We start from the raw sequence: 23,769 nt of genomic DNA, 5'->3' as shown, positions 1-23,769 counted from the left end.
CAATCATTCTGTCTTACGGTGAAAAGTTATGTTTTCTGCATTAGTAATAGTCCATAATAATTTTCTGGGTAATTTGGGATTCGAACATGCCACAATTTTGGGGCTCCAAATGATTTTTTCAACATCCTTTTTACCCAATCTTACTACTAAAATTAGATGTTAGCCTTTATTGTTCTGGAATATCATTCATTAAACACACTTTCAGTTGATAACTGGGAAATCTGTCACCTGTGATCATGGGAGGTATGTTCATCTACAATAAAGAGATAGTACATGTCCTATCCTGTATAGTCTTCACACATTAAGATTTGCTTGTAAATCTAAGTTTAATTGGTATGGTACTTCAAAATCATGCCGTCTGTTGAGGCTTTAAGAACGATGAGTCATTTAAGCTTACCTTCCTTTAACGAGGTATTATCTGTTAATCCATTTTCAGCATGCATGTAGTTTTACATTTGTAGACATAGAAATATAAGTTTTAGTTGATTTATTTGCAAAATAATATATTTTTCAGAAAATTCCGTTTTTTCAAGGCTGAGTTTTCCCATTCAACAGAAGAGCAACACGTTAGTCCAATTTGTTAATAAAACAATCCAATATTCACACAAGCAAGAAGAAACATTTTCCTATCTACGCAGTAACCCTAATGAATGATTTAAACCAGAAACCAAATTTGACTATAAATAGAAACAGTCTTTGGAAGTTCACATCTAAAAATATCACATGTAAAGTACACACTATTTAAAGAAACTTTAATTTTATCGTAGCAAAAGCCGGGGCGGATTCAATGAGGAGGGCGTTTGCTCAACCGGCGGCCACACTACAGTATCCAAACAAAATCTCAATACCTAATTTTATATGTTTAACTATTATTTAAATAAGTATTTAATGTATTTATATTTTTCTGCTTGCTGTGCTCGCAAAAGTTAATACAATGTTTGCAAATGATGTTATTGATCAACATCATTTTTTCTGCTTCATTTTTTAAACTATTACACGGAAATAAGGTTAAATCATATAATAAACATAAAGTTGAACTTTGTTAATTACAGTGATAGCTGAAATTAACATTTTGTGGATGGCGGGAAACAGGGTTACGTGCATATCATGATATTATACTATTTTAATACATCAATGAATAAAGATAGTGTTCATTTAATTTACATAATTTAGTTAAATAATTTTTTGACAACTGTTCATAACACACAATAATGAGATTCGAACCTTTACGCATATAAAGAGTTTTAAAAAGTATTGTAGGGCAAAACAGTAACATAGGTACTTTACTCACCTTTAACAAAATGCAAAAATATCGTAGTCTTAAAAGCAGCCTGTCCGTTTTGGAATTGTAGAAAATTCTTTACTCAATGAAAGTTGTTCATCTTTTTAAATATTTTTTTATCATTTTTATTCTTTTAAAAAGCATTAGACAAATAAAGTCATGTTAACCTTTTTGAACTATTACATCGTAGAGGCCTCCCCACTTCCTCAAGACTTTTTATACTGATGTATTTTCATATGTCAAAAGTCGATTAAGCTATACATGTATGTTAGTGTTCATCCATGCTGTTCTACAGAAATAAGAAACTTCGACGGGAGCGATAGCGACCGGAGAATGTTTCTTATTTCTTTAGAACAGCTACAGATATATATTTACATACTTAGTGTCAAGCTTTATTTGGCCTCATTTATATTTACTTAATATGCCACTACCTAAAAAATTATCTGAATGGTGGGGTTAAATTTGACCTTATAAATTAGCATGATTTACGTCACTTTGCGCGCGAAGGGAAATATGGAGGACGGTGTCGTATGAGTTTCGCAAGTACCATGAGATATACGCAATGCGGCCGATGCGAGTTTTCATTTGCTCGATATTGAATGAGTTGGGCAGTTGATACTCATAATGTTCAAATTTGACGTCATTTCAATATGGAATGAATGCAAATTATTAGACAGTTTCTAAAAAATTTGGGACACAAATCTCAGGAAAATATTTTCACCCCGTCATGCCTTCAGTGGAGTCTCTTTCAGTTATGATATCGTACAGAAATATGTTTCAGTTATTTTTAAAAACAAAATTTATAGATTATCTAATGTTTTAATTTTATCGCTAAATCAAACCTGTGTCTGTATTGCTCTTGTATCATTTTGTGGTTTTCTTTGTATTTAATCCTTTAATTCTGATTTGTCATACTATTTTGAAACGTTGAATGGTACTGAAATTAATAGGTCACCGGCCATGAAATTTATATTATTTTATTCAACTCGTTCAATAAATTTAGTAATAAACCTATCCTCTTTCTTTCACATTCGCGCTACGCATATATGTTCGGGATCCCAGGATTTCGGGGTTTCCAGAAGTTAGGAGGAATACATGTGGATCCCATTGGGATCCCTAAAATTACCATGTATAAGAATGTTATATTGTTACAGTCATCTAGTCCATGATGATACAAAATAAAACAGTTACATTGCCATTTACAGGAGACGACATTTGTTCAGACTGAAATTTGTTCGTAATTATCATAATACAAAATACAAAAAATAAATTAAGTAACCAACAGTATTGAGCCTGGTCAGACTGCATATTGAATTGATAACATAAATTCACAAATATTCAAGGAAAGTCATGTTAATGATCAACATTATTTTTTGTCCAATCACATTGAAGTATTTTTCAAATTTCTGCTAAGTCTAACTTTGGTTAATGTGTACTAACTAAATAAAATTTACTTAATCTATTGTCTAACCAGTCTAACAAATTTCAATAATGCATTATATTAGGGAGGAGTTAGACCAACGTAAAACAATTAAGCGAGGTCAGGTGTTTCTAAATGTGAGGATACAATAAATTAATTTATTACATAGATAATACATGTGGGGCACGCAGAGATAAATTATTATATAGTAACTTTTTTATATCCTTTTAACTCTAAGAAAAATGCCTGTTATAAATTGCTGACTGTTTTAAACTTTATATTTTCTAGAAAAAGTAACCAAAACATTATTTTCTTTCAGTCGATAGGAATGAACTGCATTAGCAATCCTTGATATTAGAAAACAATGTTTACATTTTTGGCTAGAAAACTCATTTTAAATGGACCCCCACCTGTAAACTTAAATTGACACACAGAAAAATAAAAAAATTCAACTGTTTTTCAAATGAGCAAATCAATAGAAATTTTAATGTTAGTGTATCAATTAATAATCTCTAATGTATTTTTCTCAGATTTTTCCCCAGATTTTTTATAGAAACATGATATAGGTACTGTAGATAAAGGTATAAATTCTGTGATATTTCAGTAAAACATGTGCCTAATTATATGTTGAAAGGGCCATTTATTTAGTTTATCTAAATGTGACATGTTAGAAACTTGACAAGGTGTAGACATCTTGTAGAGCGAAAGGGCGGAGCTATCGGTGATTTAGAGAAATGCCTTGTTTTTGGTTGAAAAAAAATGTTGATCATTAAATAGGTTAATGTTTAATAATAGATATTAACAAAAATAATTGGTCGCCTGCCTGCGGCAGGCTTGACCAATTATTTTTTGTTAATATCTATTATTAAACACTAACCTATACTTAAGGCCTCAAAGACGGTAGGATTTCGAAGTACAACACCAGTTAAAACTAAGATGTGCAGGCAAATTTTAATGTGTGAAGGCTACTATTTTTTTGAATTCAGAAACCTTATGATAGGACATGTTCTATTTTGAAAATCTTGTTGTACAGATTTCTGCAGACCTCCCACAATGACAAGTAACAGATTACCAAATTATCTCCTAATAACGGGTGTATTGAATGAAATTCCAGAACAATTAGGGCTAAAAAGGTAAAACATAGTAAGTTAAGGTGGGATAAAAATGATGTTGAACAACACTTCAGGAGACCCAAAGTTGTGTTATGTTGGAATCCCAAATTATTCCGAAAATGATTATGTCACGGTATTGATGTTCTCTAATAAGGGGAGGGGAGGTAGTTTGGAGGCGGCCGGATAGCCTAGTCAGTAGAGCTGCAGTACGGTATTCCGAGGGTCCCAGGTTTGAATGTCGGTCCGGCTTCACATTAAAAAAAATTATACTCATGGTGAAAAATGTATTTAGTGAGTAAAGCATGTAAAGGATCAATGTAAAGAAATCCTTATTAGGGAAACCTCAGATGATTCCTACAGTGTAGAATTACCGTCTGAATGCAAGTGTTGTATTGCTTTGAAAATTATAGATCTTATCTCTAATTAGTGCTGTACAACTAAATCCTACAGTCTGTTGAGGCCTTAAAGTAAAGCAAGAAAAGGAGGAAATATAGCGCCAATAAAATCTACTGTACGATATTCTTTCTTCGTACGGTCAGTCCATCAACTCATTTGTGATAAACAGTCCTACGCATAAACCCAAATTTCCAGTTTTCCCCAAAAATTTCCTATCTCTGGCCTGTGATGAGCATTTAATTATAATTACATGGCTTACAGTATCACTGATAGCAGCACCCTAGAATGTTTTCTGATCCTATCATGTTTCAAGAATGTATAGTTTTATTATTAGCTGGAGGATATAGAGAACATTTCAGATATAAGGAAAAAAGAATTTCATAGATATATTCAATATATTCAATTTTAAATAAGTTAAAGACTAAAAAGACTGGATTACATTAAAAAGGAGTTTAATCACTTACAACTCAGCATTGGGATAGTATAAAAAATTAATTTTAGAGACAAAAATATTTTATAAGATTTTTATTTCTAAAATTCCGAGTATAAAAGGATGATGATTCTGAAAATATTGATGCGAGAGTTATGTAGCTTGTCGTGTTATTGTTTAAAGTTAGAAATAAATTCTTTCATAAATAAAGAAGTAAGAGCAAAAAAATATAAATATATAAAAATAATATATATAAAGAAGAGCTGTCACAGAACGTGACAAATGCCCCTAAAGGATTCTAGTTATAAACCACCTATAACATGCTAAGTGTGGTGGTAAAAAATGACAAAGTTCGAACCCCAGCAGTGACCTTTAAGTAAGACAAAGAAACATGAATCTTGTTCACAACACATTGTCCATCTATGGTGACTTTATATTTAAAAAAAATGAAACCTTCATGTATATGGAAGTTACAGAGCGGGCACAACAACAACATTTATATGTCTTAAGGGCAACACATCATACATTTATGATGATTTCATATGTGAAATAAAAAATATAATCATATATATCATGCATATTAATTTCAGAGCATAAACACGACCATCTCTGCCTATATGAATATTAACATCAAAATTGACAATTGAAAGTTTGAACCCACACAGTGACATTGACCTTAGGCGAAGGAACCCGAGTCTTGTTCTTGACACGTCATACATCTATGGTTATTTCATATATGAAAGAAAAATTAAAATCCTTTCATGCATTCTGACACGACCACCACTGTCTATATGTAAGCGGGACGGACTGACAGTCGGATTCGGTTCGATTTTTATATGCCACCCCCTTTCGGGGGCATAATAAACGATCTAAGTTCAAAGGGGAAATTTTATTCTGGAAATATCCATGCTAGAGTTATATGAATATTTGTCACACATGTATAAGGGAACATATATTTTAAGTTAGAAGTAGATACCTTAGGAAATAAAGAAGTAAGTAAAAAAGTAACATTTTGTTAGGAAAAAAATGAGTTCATCTGGAAAATATTGTGCTAAGTGAAACAACATTGTCACATATGATGTAGTTGTCGGTAAGGAACACATATTTTGAAGTTTTAAGTCAATCCTTATGATTGAAATGAAGACGTAGAGTAAAAAATAACATTATTTTTGGGAAAATTATATGTTCAAAAGGGAAATTGTTCTGTAAAATTACTGGTTTTTGAGTTTAACACCTTATCAAATGATGTGTATTATGATAAGGAATACATGTGTACATACAGATGTATAATAAAAATTAATGACCCTTCGGGATGGGGCCAAATTTTACCACAGGGCTTTCATCTGAACAAACTTGATAGACACTCAGTAAAAGATGTTTCATACCAAATATCCAAGCTCTTGCTCTTTGGATTTTTTAAAAAGAAAAGTTTATGAGTTTTTTTTATGAAGTTCTGCATGGGATTTTATTCTTTGAACACCTTTGGTAGAGCTTTATGCAAGATACACTCCTGCAATGGCTAAGTGGTTTAGGAGTAAAAAATTACAATGTTTTTTTTTGGGGGGGAGGGGATGAGTAACATAAGTAACAGTGACACTTAACTATGAAAGTGTATTAATTAATGAGATGATTATCACTTATAAAGGTATATCCCAACATATAATTCATTTAGTAGCTAAAATTTATCTTGTAATATTAAGTATATTTACAAATAATTCAAATAATTGCTAAGTTTCACAATTTATTTGGGCCGCAGACCCAGAGAAAAAAAACATCGATAAAAAGTGAGTGTATATTCAGAAATTTGATCCCTCTACGTTAGGGCCATAAGATAAGAACACAGAGGACCAATTAATGATGACAAGACTCTCAACTCAGTGGACGTGTTAATCAAAGTTTTGAACAACATCATTACTGCATGAGGCGAGTGTCTTTAATGTGACAGATGTCAAAACTTAATGCAAAATTCAATACACACAGGGTAGAAAGGAGTCGGGCAAAACATAATTAAGTATAAAGTTGGATATGTTCATTTCCCGTCATGGACTTGCAGCAACTTGTTTTTTGTTTGTTTGTTGTTTGTTTTTTTTTTGTTAAAATAAAATCATTGAGAGGTACATTTAATGCAACTTTTTCTTGATATTTTACTTTTAGGTTGAAATTAGCAAAATACATCTATTTTTTACAAACTGAAGTAAATATTTTTCAAAAAGTCCAAACCAGATCTAACTGGAATAGAGCCTAATCATTATCTGTAAATTTTATAAGACCTTAAAATGATGAGTGGTCTCTATTTCAGTGAACCCTGTGCTACCTTGGAAGACACTACCCTACTCAGCCCTAAGCCACTTAAACAGGTTTAAGCAAAATTTTTATTTTCAAATTGAACCTTAAGCTTATAACAGTAGGTCTGTTTCTCTGTAAAAAACATTTTATTTATAGAAAGAAACAGACCTACTGTAATAAACACTTTGAAGCATCACAACAATTTTTCAAAATTGCTCAAAAACTTATTAGTTCAGGCTTATATCTGAAATAAGGTAAGATCTTGTATGTGATCTTAAAAAAGAATGTGAAATCAAAGTGTTGCACTCTCTGTTAATCTTTACTTTCATTTTACTATTTTGATGTGAGGAATCTCTGACATTAAGGAGGGATCCCTGATGTGAAATCACTGGCAAAACAGCGTTGAACCCTGTAGTACTGGCTGGCAATGTTAACAGTGATTTGATTCGATAATGTGCATGTAAGTGATCAATCAAATGTGTTTTAACAATTGTAAACCAAGAAAAAAGTAGTAGTAGTAATAGTAGTAGTAGTAGTTGTAGCTGGATATAAATTTGACTTCAGGGCAAAATACTGTTTTGAAAATTTAGAATTTTGATCTACGAGCTATCTGGAAATTCTACTCTAGCTCTAAATTCAGCTTTTGAAAAAATTGAATTTCGATCTTCGGGCTGTCCCAAAATTCAACTCCAGCTTAAAAATACGATTTTTAAAATTTTTAATTTCGATCTTCGAGTTGGCTCGAAATTCAATTCCACTTTCATATTCTATTTTTTCAAATTCTGAATTGCTATAATCGAGCTTACTCGAAATTCAACTCCAGCTTCAAAATTGGATTTTGAAATTTTTTAATTTCGATCATGGAGCTGGCTCTTAATTCTTCAGCTCGAAATTTAGGTGTAAAAATTTTGAATTTCGATATTCGAGTTATCTGGAAATTCAACTCTAGCTCTAAATTCAGCTTTTTGAAAATATTGAATTTCGATCTTGGAGCTGTCTCGAAATTCAACTCCACCTTAAAAATCGGATTTACACAATTTTTAATTTCGATCTTCGAGTCGGCTCGAAATTCAATTCCAGCTCGAAATTAAGCTTTTTCAAATTTTGAACTTCGATAATCGAGCTAGCTGGAAATTCAACTCTAGCTCCAAATTCAGCTTTTGATAAAATTGAATTTCGATATTCGAGCTGTCTCAAAATTCAACTCCACCTTAAAAATCAGATATTAAAATTTTTTAATTTCGATTTTCAAGCTGGCTCTTAATTCAACTCCAGCTCGAAATTCGTTTTTTTTTTCTAATTTTGAATTTTGATCTTCGAGCCCGCTGGAAATTCGACTTCAGCTTGAAATTCAGCCTTTAGAAATTTTGAATTTTGATCTTCCAGCTAAACCAAAATTCGACTCCAGATCGAAATTCGAGTTTTATAAATTTTAAATTTAGAATTTATCGAAACTCAAATCCAGCTCGAAATTGTGGTTTTGAAAATTTCGAATTTTGATCTTTAATCTGGCTCGAAATTCAACTCAAGCTTGAAATTCGGGTTTAAAAATTCTAAATTTCGATCTCCCAGCTATCTGGAAATTCAACTCTAGCTCTCAATTCAGCTTTTGATAAAATTGAATTTCGATAGTCTAGATGTCTCAAAATTCAACTCCACCTTTAAAATCGGATATTAATTTTTTTTATTTCGATCTTCAGGTTGGCTCGAAATTCAATTCCAGCTCGAAATTCAGATTTTTCAAAGTTTTAATTTCGATCTTCGAGCTGTCTCGTAATTTTGAAATTCGGGTTTTAAAAATTTTTAATTTTGATCTTCGAGCTGGCTAGAAATTCAACCCCAGCTCGAAATTCGTTTTTTTATATTTTATTTTGAATTTTGATCTTTGAGCTGGCTGGAAATTCGACTTCAGCTTGAAATTCGGATATTGATTTTTTTTTAAATTTCGATCTTCGAGCTGTCACTAATTCGACTCCAACTCGAAATTCGGGGTTTGAAAATATTGAATTTCGATTTCGAGCTGGCTTGAAATTCAACACCAGCTTGAAAATTGCTTAAGTTAAATTTTGAATTTGATCTTCGATCTGGCTCGAAACTCAACTCCAGCTCGAAGTTCGTCGTTTTTTAGCTTCTAGTAGTAAAAGTAGTAGTGGTAGTAGAAGTAGTAGTGATAGTAGTAGTTGTAGTAGTAGTAGTAGTAGTAGTAGTAGTAGTAGTAGTAGTAGTAGTAGTAGTAGTAGTAGTAGTCCTTATAGTAGAAGTAGTAGTAGTTGTAGCTGGCTCGAAATTCGACTTCAGGGCGAAATTCGGGTTTTGACAATTTTGAATTTCGATCTTCGAACTATCTGGAAATTCAACTCCAGCTCCAAAATTGGGTTTTAAATATTTTGAATTTCGATCATGAAGCTGGCTCGAAATTCGTCTTCAGCTCGAAATTCAGGTTTTGAAAATTTTGAATTTCGATCTACGAGCTATCTACAAATTCAACTCTAGCTCTAAATTCAGCTTTTGAAAAAATTGAATTTTGATCTTCGAGCTGTCTCAAAATTCAACTCCAGCTTAAAAATCGGATTTTTAAAATTTTTAATCGATCTTCGAGTTGGCTCTAAATTCAATTCCAGCTCGAAATTCAAATTTTTCAAATTTTGAATTTCTATGTTCGAGCTTACTCGAAATTCAACTCCAGCTCAAAATGTGGGTTTGAAAATTTGGAATTTGATCTTCGAGCTGGTTTGAAATTAAACTCCAGCTCCAGCTTAAAATTTCGATCTTCGAGCTGTCACTAAATTCGACTCCAACTCGAAATTCAGGTTTTGAAAATATTGAATTTCGATTTCGAGCTGGCTTGAAATTCAATACCAGCTTGAAAATCATCTTTAAAAAATTTTGACTTTCGATCTTCGATCTGGCTCCAGCTTAAAAATCAAATTTTAAAATTTTAATTTTGATCTTCGAGTTGGCTCTAAATTAAATTCTAGCTCGAAATTCAAATATTTCAAATTTTGAATTTCTATGTTCGAGCTAACTCGAAATTCTACTCAAGCTAAAAATGTGGGTATGAAAATTGGGAATTTCGAACTTCGAGTTGGCTCTAAATTAAATCAGCTCGAAATTCAAATTTTTCAAATTTGGAATTTCTATCTTCGAGCTTACTCGAAATTCAACTCCAGCTCAAAATGTTGGTTTGAAAATGTGGAATTCGATCTTCGAGCTTGTTTGAAATTAAACTCCAGCTCCACCTTAAAATTTCGATCTTCGAGCTGTCACTAAATTCGACTCCAACTCGAAATTCGGGTTTTTGAAAAGGTACATGTAATGCAATTTTTTCTTGATATTTTACTTTTAATTTAAAATTAGCACAATACATCTATTTTTTTACAAACTGAAGTAAATATTTTTCAAAAAGTCGTTCAACCAGATCTATCTGGAATAGAGCCTAATCATTATCTGTAAATTTTATAAGACCTACAAATGATGGCTAGTCTCTATTTCAGTGAACCCTGTGCTACCTTGGAGACACTTCCCTACTTAACCCTAAGCCACTTGAACAGGTTTAAGCAAATTGTTTATTTTCAAATTGAGCTTTACGCTTATTCCGTTTCTGTCTCTCTGTAAAATATTTTATATTCATAGAAACAGTCCTACTGTAATAAACACTTTGAAGCATCACACCAATTTTTCGAAAATGTTAAAAAACTGTATTAGCTCAGGCTTATATCTCAAACAAGGCATATCCTGTATGTGATCTTAAAAAAAAAATCCCAGTATTGCAGTTTCCCCGTTTAACTTTCCATTTTCCCATTTTTTATTTTGAGGAAACTCTGACATTTAAGGGGGATCCCTTGGGTGCCAAAAAGCGTTGACCCTGTAGTATGGCTGGCAAAAGTTAACAGTGGGTTTTTATTAGATTTAAAGTGCAAAGTAATTGATCAATTTAAATTTTTTTTACAATTGTAAACCCCAAAAAAAGTAATAAGAAAAAAAAAATTGTTTTTTACTTAAATTTATCTTTATTTTCATCTAAAAATCATGTTTTAAATCCCCTAATTGTTATTTCCCGTGTGTTTTATTTTTTCATGAACCCAAATTTTTTTGTTTTTTTTTATTTTTTTTTTAGTTCTTGTTATTTTCATACAATTGACATTTTCCCCGAAAAAAAAAACCCCCCCCTTAATCTGGTCTATATTTCCATAGAGATGTTTACAAATTATGGGACTGTCTCAACATTGAGTTCAGCTTCATTTTAGACATATATTTCATATATTTGACTGGTCCAAACTACTAAAATTTTGTCCCAAGAAAAGCTCAAATACCATGATATACCATGATTTTACATCTATTTTTTTTTCAAAAGTTTCCGGGAGTGCATGTCCCCGGACCCCCTAGTAAAGTGTCCTCCTTAATTTCTGAAATTGTCTCCTACACCAAATCCTAGTGAAAACCCTGCAATGATAAGCTAAATTATCCCTAAATTACACTTGTATATTGACTTATTTAATTTAATTGATAATATTATATTTCACAGAAAACAACCCTTATTTCTTCAACACCAACAAATAAAAAAAAAAAAATTAAAATTTTAAAAATATCATTTTAGAAGAAGAAAGATAACAACAAACATTAAAAAACCCCTTAGGGACAACTGGCTGTTCAAATCCTTTGTTTCCAGCTTCTTGTCCAGAAAAATGTCCTTATTTCTAAGCGGAAAGTATCTCTATAAAATGATCTATTTCACTAAAAAGCCACTCATGTTAATAAAAATAAAGGTGGTCAGGATAATAGATAAACCAGAATCCCAATATGACTATAAATAGTAACAGTTTTAGGAATTTCACAGCTAAAAATATCTCGCTTTACGGTAAACTCTATTTATAGAAAAGCCGGCGCGGGTTCATATGGGGGTAATGCTCAACCGGTGCCTCCAATTAAATTTCCAAGCAAACCATCAGTACCTTTTTTTCTTTTAAAATTTTACTATTATTTAATAAGAATTTAATAAATGTTTATTTTTTCTACTCGCTTCGCTTGAAAACTCAATATACATTTTATGTTGGACAGTTTTACTAATATCTCATTGTATCTGACGTAAATAGTGATGAAGTATCTCATATCAAACATTAGTTCAGAAGTCAGAAATCAGTAACTTATAACAAATCAAATTCACAAATTGTTATAAATATACATGCATCCCAGCAAACACAAGACGTCAGACCGACGTCAGATTTAAGTGAGGTGCTGACGTCGGATGACGGTCGGAAAAACGGTTATATTTGAAAGTTTTTTTGACGTAATTTTCTGACGTCAGGTAGACGTCAGAATCTAACCAGTTTTTGACCTTTTCCGACCTTAATCTGACCAATTTTCGACCTAAATCTGACCATTATCTAACCAGTTTCTGACCTCAATTAGACCATTTCCCGACTTAATCTGACCCATTTTTTTTCCCGACCTAAATCTGACCATTATCTAACTAGTTTTCTGACCTCAATCTAACCATTTTCCGACCTTAATCTGACCATTTTTCTGAACTGACCTTTAATCTGACCATTATTTAAACGATTCTGGCCTCAATCTGATCAGTTTCCTAATCTTTCTTGTTTTTTCATGTTATAAATATTTTTTTTGCTAATCCTGATTTGATAAATTTTATTTACCTCATTCTATCAAGTAACTTCCACTCCAATGAAATGTATTACAAAAAACTAAAACCAAAATTTTGTTTTTATGTTTTTTATTTAAAATAAAAGTTGCAATTCATATCTGATACATACATTTTTAGTAAAATCTGCAAGGCTAAATACCTCCTACAAATTATACAAAATAAATCATAAAACTAAGTTAATAACAAAACACTACAGAAAGTATTATCAAAACAATTTCTTAAATGAAATTAAGAAAACATAATAATGTACAAATATTAAAGAACATAACAATTTATGTACATTTAATCAAAGTTTGCCTTATCAAACAAAACAATAGAAATATTAGAATTTTATGAAAAGTAAAAAGATTCAAGTAATAATATACCCGTTTTAAACTCACTTTTGTGCAATTAATGACTGATTTTTCATTATTTTAACTATATTTCTACTGCGTTACTAACACATTAAGTGCTATTTTTGCATATTTGACCTCTTTTTTGATAACTGCCATTGATAATTATGTATAAATTACCTCCTTTTGGTTACCTCACAAAGTTATTCTTTTAAATATGTGTCAAAAATTTTCATGAAAATCGCATGAATTTGTAGGTGTGCTGCTTTAAGGTATGTGACTCTTTCTCCCAACATCCCCATGTCTGTCAAGGGCATATCTTAAACAATGTCCAATGGCGTTTGTGGTATCATTTCACTGAAAAAAAACAAATACAAAATATTTTAGAAAACAAAATGGGAAAATAACAAGCAAAATGTTTTTCATGGTTATCTGCCCTTAAGAAATTTCTGCCTATTTTGATAGTATTCTTATATAACTGAACATCTTTGCTAGCTCTTTACAAGTGAAATTTAACGAAAATTAAAAGTAAACATAAATACTGAAAATAAAAAGGACAAAAACTGACCAAGTATTAAATTAACCTTCCCTTTTTAAATGCTCTTCAAATTTAATAATAAATAATATGAATTACAAGTTTGAACAAAATACTTTTGATTTAAAATAAAACAAACAAATTGTGCTTTAAGAGAAAATGGAAACCATGCACAAAGGAGTCATTATTTTTCTTTAAGAGTAGACTTTAAAACAGTTCTTTCATGTTTTCTAAAATTATGTACCTGTTATCAATCAATGTTGTTGATCTAAAAGACATCTTTTGTTATAAATTTGACCAGCAGCTCATTTGCCATCAACCTGAATTGAAATAAATTTAAAAGTTAGAAGTTGTGATGGGATGTTATGTATATGTACCTGACAATTTTTTGTTGATCTGTTAATGATTCATCAATGATAATTGAATATATTCAAACTTTTTTTAAGATCTTTAATTGGTTATATTGTTAGAAACATTGAATAATTCAAATACCGGTATGGAATCTATTAACTGAATCTTTTAAGGGAAGAGTTGAGCATGTTCAGAATGAATCACCAATAAACCTCACTCTATTGATCTTATATAATAATACACAACGAAATTCCTTTGATTTTACATTTATTTGAAATGATTAATTTAAAGATAACTTATTTAACCTTTAGATAATCTGAAGGCCGCTTTAAACTCCAGTTTAGTATGTATTATAGTATGTAATGAAATTTACAGAAATCTTACTTTCTCTTGTTTCTTTTAACACTATCGCGTATTCCTGTCCCTCCAACCTTTTAGAGCATGTCCACCTGAAATGAAAATAACACCCTCCTTATGTAATTAATAAGATAGTTATGCAAGTCTTTAATTTTTCATAGTTTCAAATTAAAGATTTTAAGTTATTGTTGGTAATAAATGTATGTTAATTACTATGTGGTTTATGTTCCGTTCTGATTGTTTTAATTATTTTTTCCTACTAGTTTAATGTCCCTATAAAGTCATTATTAAACAATCAATCAGCTAGCTCTTTCATTCATATTCCTTTTATTTATTAGAACGATATTAAAATTGTGTATGAAAAAATAAACGTATTCTGTATTAATTAAAAATGGGTCCGATATGGAAAAAGCCCGAAACATCTGGGGCCGAAACGTCTTGGGTAATTTTGGGCCGAAACGTTTTGGGTACGAAATGACTCGAAATCTGTCTAAATTCATTCTCATTTCACTGATTGTAACAGACAAAAATATCACAATTTAACAAGGATATGAACATTTAGCACTGCTGAAAGACACAATATTAACTCTTTACGTATATAAAAAAGAGCTAAGTAAAAACATGCCAAATTTGAAAATGATTTATGAACAGACATCATCGCGAAAATGTGTAACATTTTGCTTCAACAGTTTACATAATAATAGTTTAAGTTTAAACTGCTTGCAAACATGCATTTAGTTATCAAATACAACATAGAAATAAATTGAACTGACCTTTTTGTTCCAGAAAATCTAGAATATCCACTAAATCAATGCATCCCGAATCCTGATCTGTCACGCTGCCGGCCGCCAAAAAAACATACAAATTTAAATTTTCCATCAGTGCCAGCTAGTAGATTCGAATTATATAATTATGCTTTCTTTCCGTTTTCAGTCACTATGTTTAATAGTGTCCTTTTTATGTTTGGGGTCCGCCTTGGCTCCTTGCCATTGGGTTCTTGTTGCTTGGTCATGTGGGGGGTTGCGTTCATTGAACGCCGCCTTTCCTTGTTGATCTTGTTTATCATATTTTAAAACAACAATAAAGCTTGTTATTGTGATACAAATAATACCAGAAATGATAATAAAACGTTAAATGATCAGATCTATGGCTATAAATAGATTTCAAGACAATAACATGAAAACAGCGCCACCTGTATATTTTATTAGATCGCAGTACCGCGCACTTAGCCTTGGAAAGGCACCTGTATAATTATATACCCCTTATGCCAAATAACATTTGAAAAAAGGCTTAAATGATTACACCAGCGAATTAATAGGATTATATTTTTGTTATTTTTTTACTTACTGTCAGGTTACCGACCAGAATCTGGCGTTATTTCAACGTCAAAAAGTAACGTCTAATAGACATCGGTTTTTGGACGTCCTATTTACGTCGTATTTTGGTCGCCGACGTCGCGACCAAAATCTAACGACAATCCGACGTTATTTAAACGTCACGTGTTTGCTGGGATAATTCATATCAGATTATATTTTGAATTTCTTTGTTCGCCTTCATTTTATGTCAGTACTAACATTTGAAACGTAAACGTGTCCTGTTTCATTTTTCAGCTAACTACACGTATGTTAACTAAAATCATATAATTACAAGAAAAGCATTGATGCAAAGCATCAAAGAGCGTCCAAGCAAGAAATGCAGCAAGTGAAGATGAACTAGTAGACATATGATGACAAGATATTCTTATAAACTTTTCAATGGTTATTTGGTTTTTAATATAATTGTATATCATTTATGAATGGGTGGAAGAAAAGCATTGTTCATTATGAACTTTGGTAGGCATGCTAGAGATTAGAATATTACTTTTTTTTCACAGGAACTTAAAAGTTATCAATATTAACGATAATATCCAAAATATACAGGTCAATGATATCCAAAATATACTCTCCATATGGTATAAGTTTATTTATACTGTATAGGGGGTATTTTGGATAGTATCATTAAAATATATTGGTGATTTGAAAGAATTTCAAGTTCATGTGGTATTTTCTTTGGAACATACAAAATGGTAGGGAAATCAGGGTCGATTTTAGAAAAAGAGACTTGAACAGCGAATGGGTTTGATAGTATACTACTGCTAGACCTGTTAATTGTCGCACAACGTCAAAATAAAAGCGACATATAAAGTTATGAACTTGGTCGATTTAAATATTCTACGCGGTGGCGAGGGTAAACAAACGCTAACACACACACGCACACACACACGCACGCACACGCACGCACGCACGCACACACACACACACATTTAAATATTCACGGTAAATATGTCATAAGTGATATCAGGCCCGTAAAAACGAAAACCGGAAAGAACCTACAGAAAAGACATTTACAAAATGATAATACTATGATATAACAATTCGTAAAAAATGGCATACATCAATTTTTTCTTTAGATTCATAACAAATGCAATTAATTTTTTGAATATGTTTCCATTTCAGTTCCTTCAAAATTCTCCAGTTTGTAATTTAATACCATAGCGCGACACGAATGAACGTTTCGTTAAACTAAAACTGCTTCTATGAATATATTTTCGGACATTCACAATGATAAGTCATCATTCTATTTATAGCTTTTGGATACATGTACAACAATTACATACATAATAACCCAATGTGTACTGCAAAATGATTAATAAAAAAAAACAAAAGGGCGCGATTAATTGACGGAAAAGACTATTTCATTTGAATATGTTTGCATTGCGAAAATTTCCAGTTCGCTATTCATTGTACATATCGCGACATTTCATTTTTAATAATCAAACACCCTCATACCAATAGGAATGATCGATTATGATGACCGACTAAAAGGCCCGAGAAGTTGCAATTGCCAATTCACAAAATCTGATTTCATTCCATAAAGGGCATCGCGCTTCGGCTCGGACGCCAACAAGAGCGATCATGTGTCGCCTCATGATAACTAATTGCAGGTTGCAGCTATTTTGTAGCAGGAGACACAAAATCATTAACAGGACAAAACGTTTTTTTTTTCAAAGGCCATAACTCAAAAATCATTCAACGTAAAAATCTGTGTAATATGCACAAGTACTTGCGCTACCGACCAATCCTTTTAAGTTTCTTTAAAATTGCATCAGTGGGATATGATATGTAGTCCGAGAAAAATTTTAAAAATTAGAAATAATTAAAGGGCCATAACTCTGACAAAAATCAATGAACAACAACATGATGATGAGATGCACAACAACACGTGGTATTGAACATTCCTGTAAAATATTCATGAAATTGCACAAGTAGTTTCTATTGTGTAGTCCAGAGAAGCTTATGTGTAGCTGGCAACACAAACAAAACACAGTTTTATAAAAGGGCGATAACTCTGTCAAAAATCATTCAAGCCAAAAAACAACTTGTGAACTATGTATAAGTACTTGAGCTACCAATCAATCATTCTGTTCTGTATTTTGGTCTCACAGTGAAAAAGTATGTTATCTGCATGAGTAATGGAAACTCTTCCATTAAAAAAAAAAGTCCATTATCACTTTCTGGATAATTTGGGATTCGAACATGCCACAACTTTGGGGTTCCCAATAAGTTTTTCAACACCCTTTTTACTCCATCTTACAACTCAGTTAACATAATATCATTCATTAAACACAAACAAACTATCAGTGCAACACCCTTTTTACTCCATCTTACAACTTAGTTAACATAATATCATTCATTAAACACACTATCAGTGCATAATTGGGAAATCTGTCACCTGTGATCATGGGAGGTCTGTACAACGACTATTAAGAGATAGAATATGTCCTATCCTGTAAATCTAGTATCAAATTGTATGAATTCGAGAAAAAGTAGCCTTCACACATTAAGATTTGCTTGTGAATCTAAGTTTAATTGGTATGGATACTGAAAAATCCTGCCGTCTGTTTAGGCCTTAAGAACGATGAGTCAATAAGCTTACCTTCCGTTAACGAGCTTTTCGGACTATTGTATAATCTGTTAACCCATTTTCGGCATACATGTAGTTTTACGTTTGTAGACATAGAAATGTAAGTTTTAGTTGATTTATTTGCAAAATAATATATTTTTCAGAAAATTCCGGCTTTTCAAGGCTGAGTTTTCCCTTTCAATAGAAGAGCAACACGTAAGTCCAATTTCTCAATAAAACAATCCAATATTAACACAAGAAGAAACATTTTCCTATCTACGCAGTAACCCGAATGAATGAATTAAACCACAAACCGATTTTGACTATACATAGAAGTTCACAGCTAAAAATATCACATGTTTAGTAGCAAAAGTCGGGGCGGATTCAGGGAGGAGGGCGTTTGCTCAAAAAAATTTACATGTTTAACTATTATATAAATAAGTTATTAATGTATTTATATTTTTCTGCTTGCCTCGCTCGAAACATTTAATGCAATGTTTACAAATGATGTTAATGATCAACATTATTTTTTTTCTGCTTCATTTTTCAAACTATCACACCACACGAAAATAAGATAAAATCATGTTGAACTTTGTTAATTACAGTGATAGCTGAAATTAACAATTTATGGATGGCGGGAAACAGGGTAATATGCATATCATGACATTATACTATTTTTAAATACATCAATGAAAAAAGATAGTGTTCATTTAATTTACATAATAGTTATATAAGTTTTTGACAACAATTCATAACACACAATAATGAGATTCGAATCTTTACTCATATAAGGGAAGAGTTTTAAAAAGTATTGTAGGGCAAAACAGTAACGTACATACTTTACTCACCTTTAACAAAATGCAAAAATTTGTCGTAGTCTTAAAAGCAGACTAGTTGTCCGTTTTGGAATTGTAGAAAATTGTTAACTCAATGAAAGCTGTTCATCTTTTTAAATCTTTTCCCCAAGTTATGGTCTCTTTTTCTGAAAAAAGGCGGTATGATCGTAATATTTAACCAAAAGAAGTTAGAAGAGTTTATCATTTTTATTCTTTTATAGAGCATTAGACAAATTAAGTCATGTTAACCTTTTTGAACTATTGGATCGTAGAAGCCTCCCTACGTACTAAAGACTTTTTATCCTGATGTCTTTTCATATGTTAAAAGTCGATTGTAATTAATTGATAAAAGAATGAACTGTAATAAAAATAATTATTAGAACTGTTTTTCAACATCAGTTTAACTCCATCTTTCTACTATGTTTACCTTTTAGTCCTAATTGTTCTGGAATTTCATTCATTACACCCATTATCAGGAGATAATTTGGTAATCTGTTTAATTGTAGGAGGTCTGTAGAAATCTGTACGACAAGATATTTTCAAAATAGAACATCTCCTATCCTAAGGTTTACGGATTCAAGAAATAGTAGCCTTCACACATTAAGATTGAGTTGTACATCTTACATCTTAGATTTTACATCTATTTTTTTTCAAAATCTTCCGGGGATGCATGTCCCCGGACCCCCTATTAAAAGGGCCCCCTTAATTTCTGAAATTGCCTCCTACACCAAATCCTAGTGAAAACCCTGAGTCTGACAATGATAAGCTTAAATTATTCCTAAATTACTCTTGCATGTATACTGACTTATTTGAATTAATTGATAATATTATATTCACAGATAACAGCTAATTTCGAATTCTACAGTTAAATAAGATCACATGACACATTACCTCTAGACAACTTCTGCTCAATCCTTTGTCAAGTTTCTTGTCCAGAAAAATGTCTTTTTATCCTAAGCGGAAAGTCTCCCTATAAAATGATCTTTTTCACTGAAAAGCCACACATTTGTTCAAATTGTTAATTAAACAGGTCAAGAAGAACCAGAAACCCAATTTGACTATAAATAGTAGCAGTTTTGGAATTTCACAGCTAAAAATATCTCGTTTTACTGTAACACTATTTATAGAAAAGCCGGCGCGGATTCAGAGAGGGTGCTTCCAATTAAATTTCCAAGCAAACCATCAGTACCTTTTTTCTTTTAAAATTTTAATTTATTTTAATAAGAAAATAATAAATGTATATTTTTTCTGCTCGATTCGCTTGAAAACTCAATATACATTTAAGTTGGGCAGTTTTACTTATATCTCATTGTATCTGTTCAAAGTAAAAAGTGCTGAGGTATTTCATATTAAACATTAGCTCAGAAGTCAGAAATCAATAACTTGCAAGTACAAATGTTGCTGCAATGCAGCAATTGAGAAGCTCCGCGCAAAAAATGCGCTCATTACAGATACCTTACCAAATTATTCCTACGCACAGGTCATGTTATATTCAGATTAAGTACTATTGTATATTTTTCCGAATGTTTTGTAAACCATTTTTTGCATAATTATACTTATCTTATGCACTGTCCATAATTAAAAAGAGGGGCCAGATTTTTAATTTGAAAAAAAATGCTTTCTCTGATGCCTACCTGGTAAGGAAAGTAATTCCATTGAATACAAACAAGACTTACAAGACTTGTAAATGTTATGTGACATGACTGTACTGTGTTCTGTTTGTGTCACTACGGTAGTCAGTAACATAAGATGATAAAAAATATAAAAGTCTGTTTTTATTATCATTAAAATTGTAACAAATATACAAAGAGTTACAAAAGGGACTCATATTATAATATAGTGATATTACATGCAACTTTTATGTCAAATTAAAAACATGGTTTCTTTCAATACTGATAGAAGACTGTTACCTGAATTTTAGGCAGGTATGAGGAAATTCACTCACTATGCGAGTCAAAGATACAAAATCTACTTGACATTGGTGATATATAAAAAGCTATTGTTAATTGATTTATTGGGATAAAAAGAAACACCACATGTTGAAACTGCATTTCAAAGTTTCTGATCTATCTATCTATAGTCTATGCTTAATGAGGGTCCTTCTGCCCGTACGGCCAGAAAATGTAGATTTAGCTTTCGAGTACGGACCCCGGACATATGTCACCAGTCATGCCCTAAAAGTCATGCCCTTAAAATTATTAAAGTCTTAAAATTATGCCTGAAATCTTCTTTATATTGACAAATTCAATCACTAATAGTATACTTGATATGCTGTGTGTAAATGTAATTCAAAATGTAACAAATTATAATTTCATGTACTAGTAAAAAAGGGAAATAACAAATTTATTACTAAGTGTCAAAAAATCAGAACATTAATAGCTATTTGTAGCTTTCGAATTCATGTACAGCAGAACTGCTTTTCCGGTTCTCATTAATTAATATGAGACGCTGAGAATCACCGAAGAAAGAACCAATATAATAATCGAAAGGAGTTATTAAATCCGAATTTATTTTAAGCTGTTAATCGAAGGGATTAATAGTTAAAATCCGGGCCCATGGACAAAAAAAAATAGTAAACACAAATAGCTCCGCGCCTGTGGGCGCAGAGCAATAACAAAGCAAATGCACAAATTGTAATAATATACATACATAATTATAACTCGATTAATTTGAATTTCTTTGTTCGCTGTACTAACATTTGAAATGTTAACTATGCCCGATTTTAAAATTTGGTCCTGTTTCATTTTTCAGCTAACTACACGGATGTTAACTAAAATCAAATAATTACAAGAGCGATCAGTGTTCACATGTGTCGCGTCGTGATAGGTAATTGCATGTTGCATCTACTTTGTAGCAGGAGACACAAAAATCATTAACAGGACAAAATGTCAAAAATCATTCAAGCAAAACAACTTGTGTACTAGGCGCAAGTACATGAGCTACCAATCAATCATGCAAAGATTCATTGAAATTGCATAAGTAGTATAAGAGGTGTAGTCCGGACAAACCTTAGAAAAAAATAATCAAAGGACCATGACTTCGAAAAAAATCATTAAATCATAAAATTTTAAAGCAGATGTCACGCACAACAAAGACTTATTAGTGATTATCTCTGTAATGTTTGGATGAAATTGCACCAGTATTAAACAGGACAAAGATTATGGTATACCATAAAGGAGGTCGTCTTTGAAATAATGAGTATTGATTCAATCGTGGATCTCTCTTTAACGTGGTATCAGTTTATTTCTTGCATGTCAGGAAGGATTATCTACCATTTACACCGGTGCTAGAAACCCTGTCTTACACCCCCATGTAAAACAAGTCTCACGTGCTTTTAATGACGTCATTTTCCGCGGCGCCTTCATGAATGAATTGCGTTCTTAGGATGACGTCATTTAACGGTTATGATGAAGTTGTAAGTTCATACCGTACAATAAGAAAAAAGTGCGTAAGGAAAATATTAGTTTTTCGTAATTTCTGTTCTGAAAATAATTGATATTTATATAATATGCAAGAAAAAGAATCTAACACCGGCTCTCGGAGTACAGACAGGAATATCTAGCTCGTGGGTAACTGTTTACGGCGGTAACGAGGCTCCACTAAACAGTTACCCGAGAACATTGAGAAGGAATACCATAATTTTTGTCCTGTTTCAGCTTATATAATACCATAAAGAATCTCGACAAATATATCATAACATTAATTTGCTGCTGTGTAATTTCACAGTTAGCACTGCCGTCATTGAAAAATTTATTATTCATTTAGTTGCAATCGACTTTTTACATATGATAATACATCGAGATAATAAGTGTCTATTCAGGCTAAGAAATCAAATCTAGCAATCAATAAATACCAAAGGTCATTTGGAAATGTTCCTATATGTGGCAGATTACCTTTATGCTTATTTCATATGACAACTAATTTAAATTGTTGGTGCAAGTTAGAAAGGAAAGATTTAGTAATAAAACCCTAGAACAAATTTCCAAGATATGGAGGCTGGCAGCACCGCCTGACTTAAGATTGAAATATTTGCAGTTGGAAAACTACTTGTAATTGTTTAGTTACACTATTTTTAGGTGTTTTAAATCTTTTTCTATCTCAAATCCATATATACATTTAAACAACTAACTCTGATTATTATCAACACCCAAAACAAAAATACTCTGATCATTATGTACATACCAAACAAACACACATCATTTATCAACCACTTATACGAAATATCTTTTCACATATACGTATTTTAAACGAAAACAATACTAGACACCTAGGGAGCCCAAGCTCTAAACAACTTATGATCAAACAAAATAATAAATCGCCACAAAAATGAAGAACACAAAATGAATATTCTTTCAACTCTAAGATACAGTATGGACTACAATATTTCAACCAAACAATATTAACTTCACAAAATTTAATCAGCATCAGGAAAAACAACTTAAACTAAAGCACCAATATTTCACAGATATCCTCAAAAACAAAGCATCAACTAATATAATCTTGACACCAAAAATTCAACCAATATCAACCAAATATTTCTTTACGAAACAGATATAAACTCAACAACCAAATAAAATACAACAACCAAAACAACTTATTACAAGTCAATGAAACACTGATCAATTAATTAAGATCACCACAATCAAATTCAACCAACTTGCAAAAAATCAACAAAACTCCTTTTCAAAATACTCTTTCTCAACAAAGAATAAAACGTTACGACACTATAAGTGTTGCCTTCCCTAACTGATGTAAATTTTCTTTCCAAAATTCTTGGAAACAAAAGTTGATCCCTCGGAAGCATTAATCACAACAAAATAACATAAAG

The 23,769-nt window shown here is 31.6% G+C and overlaps 2 protein-coding genes across 3 annotated transcripts in view; both read right to left on the bottom strand.

Moving 5' to 3' along the window:
• LOC132727000 (uncharacterized) overlaps nucleotides 1-18,459 on the bottom strand; it is an 82,460-nt gene extending 64,001 nt beyond the window's left edge. The window contains exon 1 of the mRNA XM_060712412.1: nucleotides 18,139-18,459. The gene's annotated coding sequence lies outside the window, so the exon portion shown is untranslated. The remainder of the gene's footprint in view (nucleotides 1-18,138) is intronic.
• Nucleotides 1-19,969, bottom strand: part of LOC132726999 (uncharacterized) — a 54,757-nt gene extending 34,788 nt beyond the window's left edge. Inside the window, exons 1-2 of one of the 2 annotated variants that reach the window (XM_060712411.1) lie at nucleotides 19,833-19,969; nucleotides 18,954-19,087 (exon numbers count right to left, since the gene is read on the bottom strand). The gene's annotated coding sequence lies outside the window, so the exon portion shown is untranslated. Of the gene's footprint in view, nucleotides 1-18,953; nucleotides 19,088-19,368; nucleotides 19,537-19,832 lie in introns of those variants that run through there. The other variant, XM_060712410.1, reaches the window with a different exon arrangement.
• Nucleotides 19,970-23,769: the final 3,800 nt, after the last annotated feature.

This window comes from Ruditapes philippinarum, unplaced genomic scaffold (genome assembly GCF_026571515.1).
Source record: "Ruditapes philippinarum isolate M1 unplaced genomic scaffold, ASM2657151v2 ctg1993_1_1_1_1, whole genome shotgun sequence".
NCBI lineage: Eukaryota > Metazoa > Mollusca > Bivalvia > Venerida > Veneridae > Ruditapes > Ruditapes philippinarum.
The sequence above is the reverse complement of the archived record's forward strand: the minus strand, read 5'-3'. Positions and strand labels throughout refer to the sequence as shown.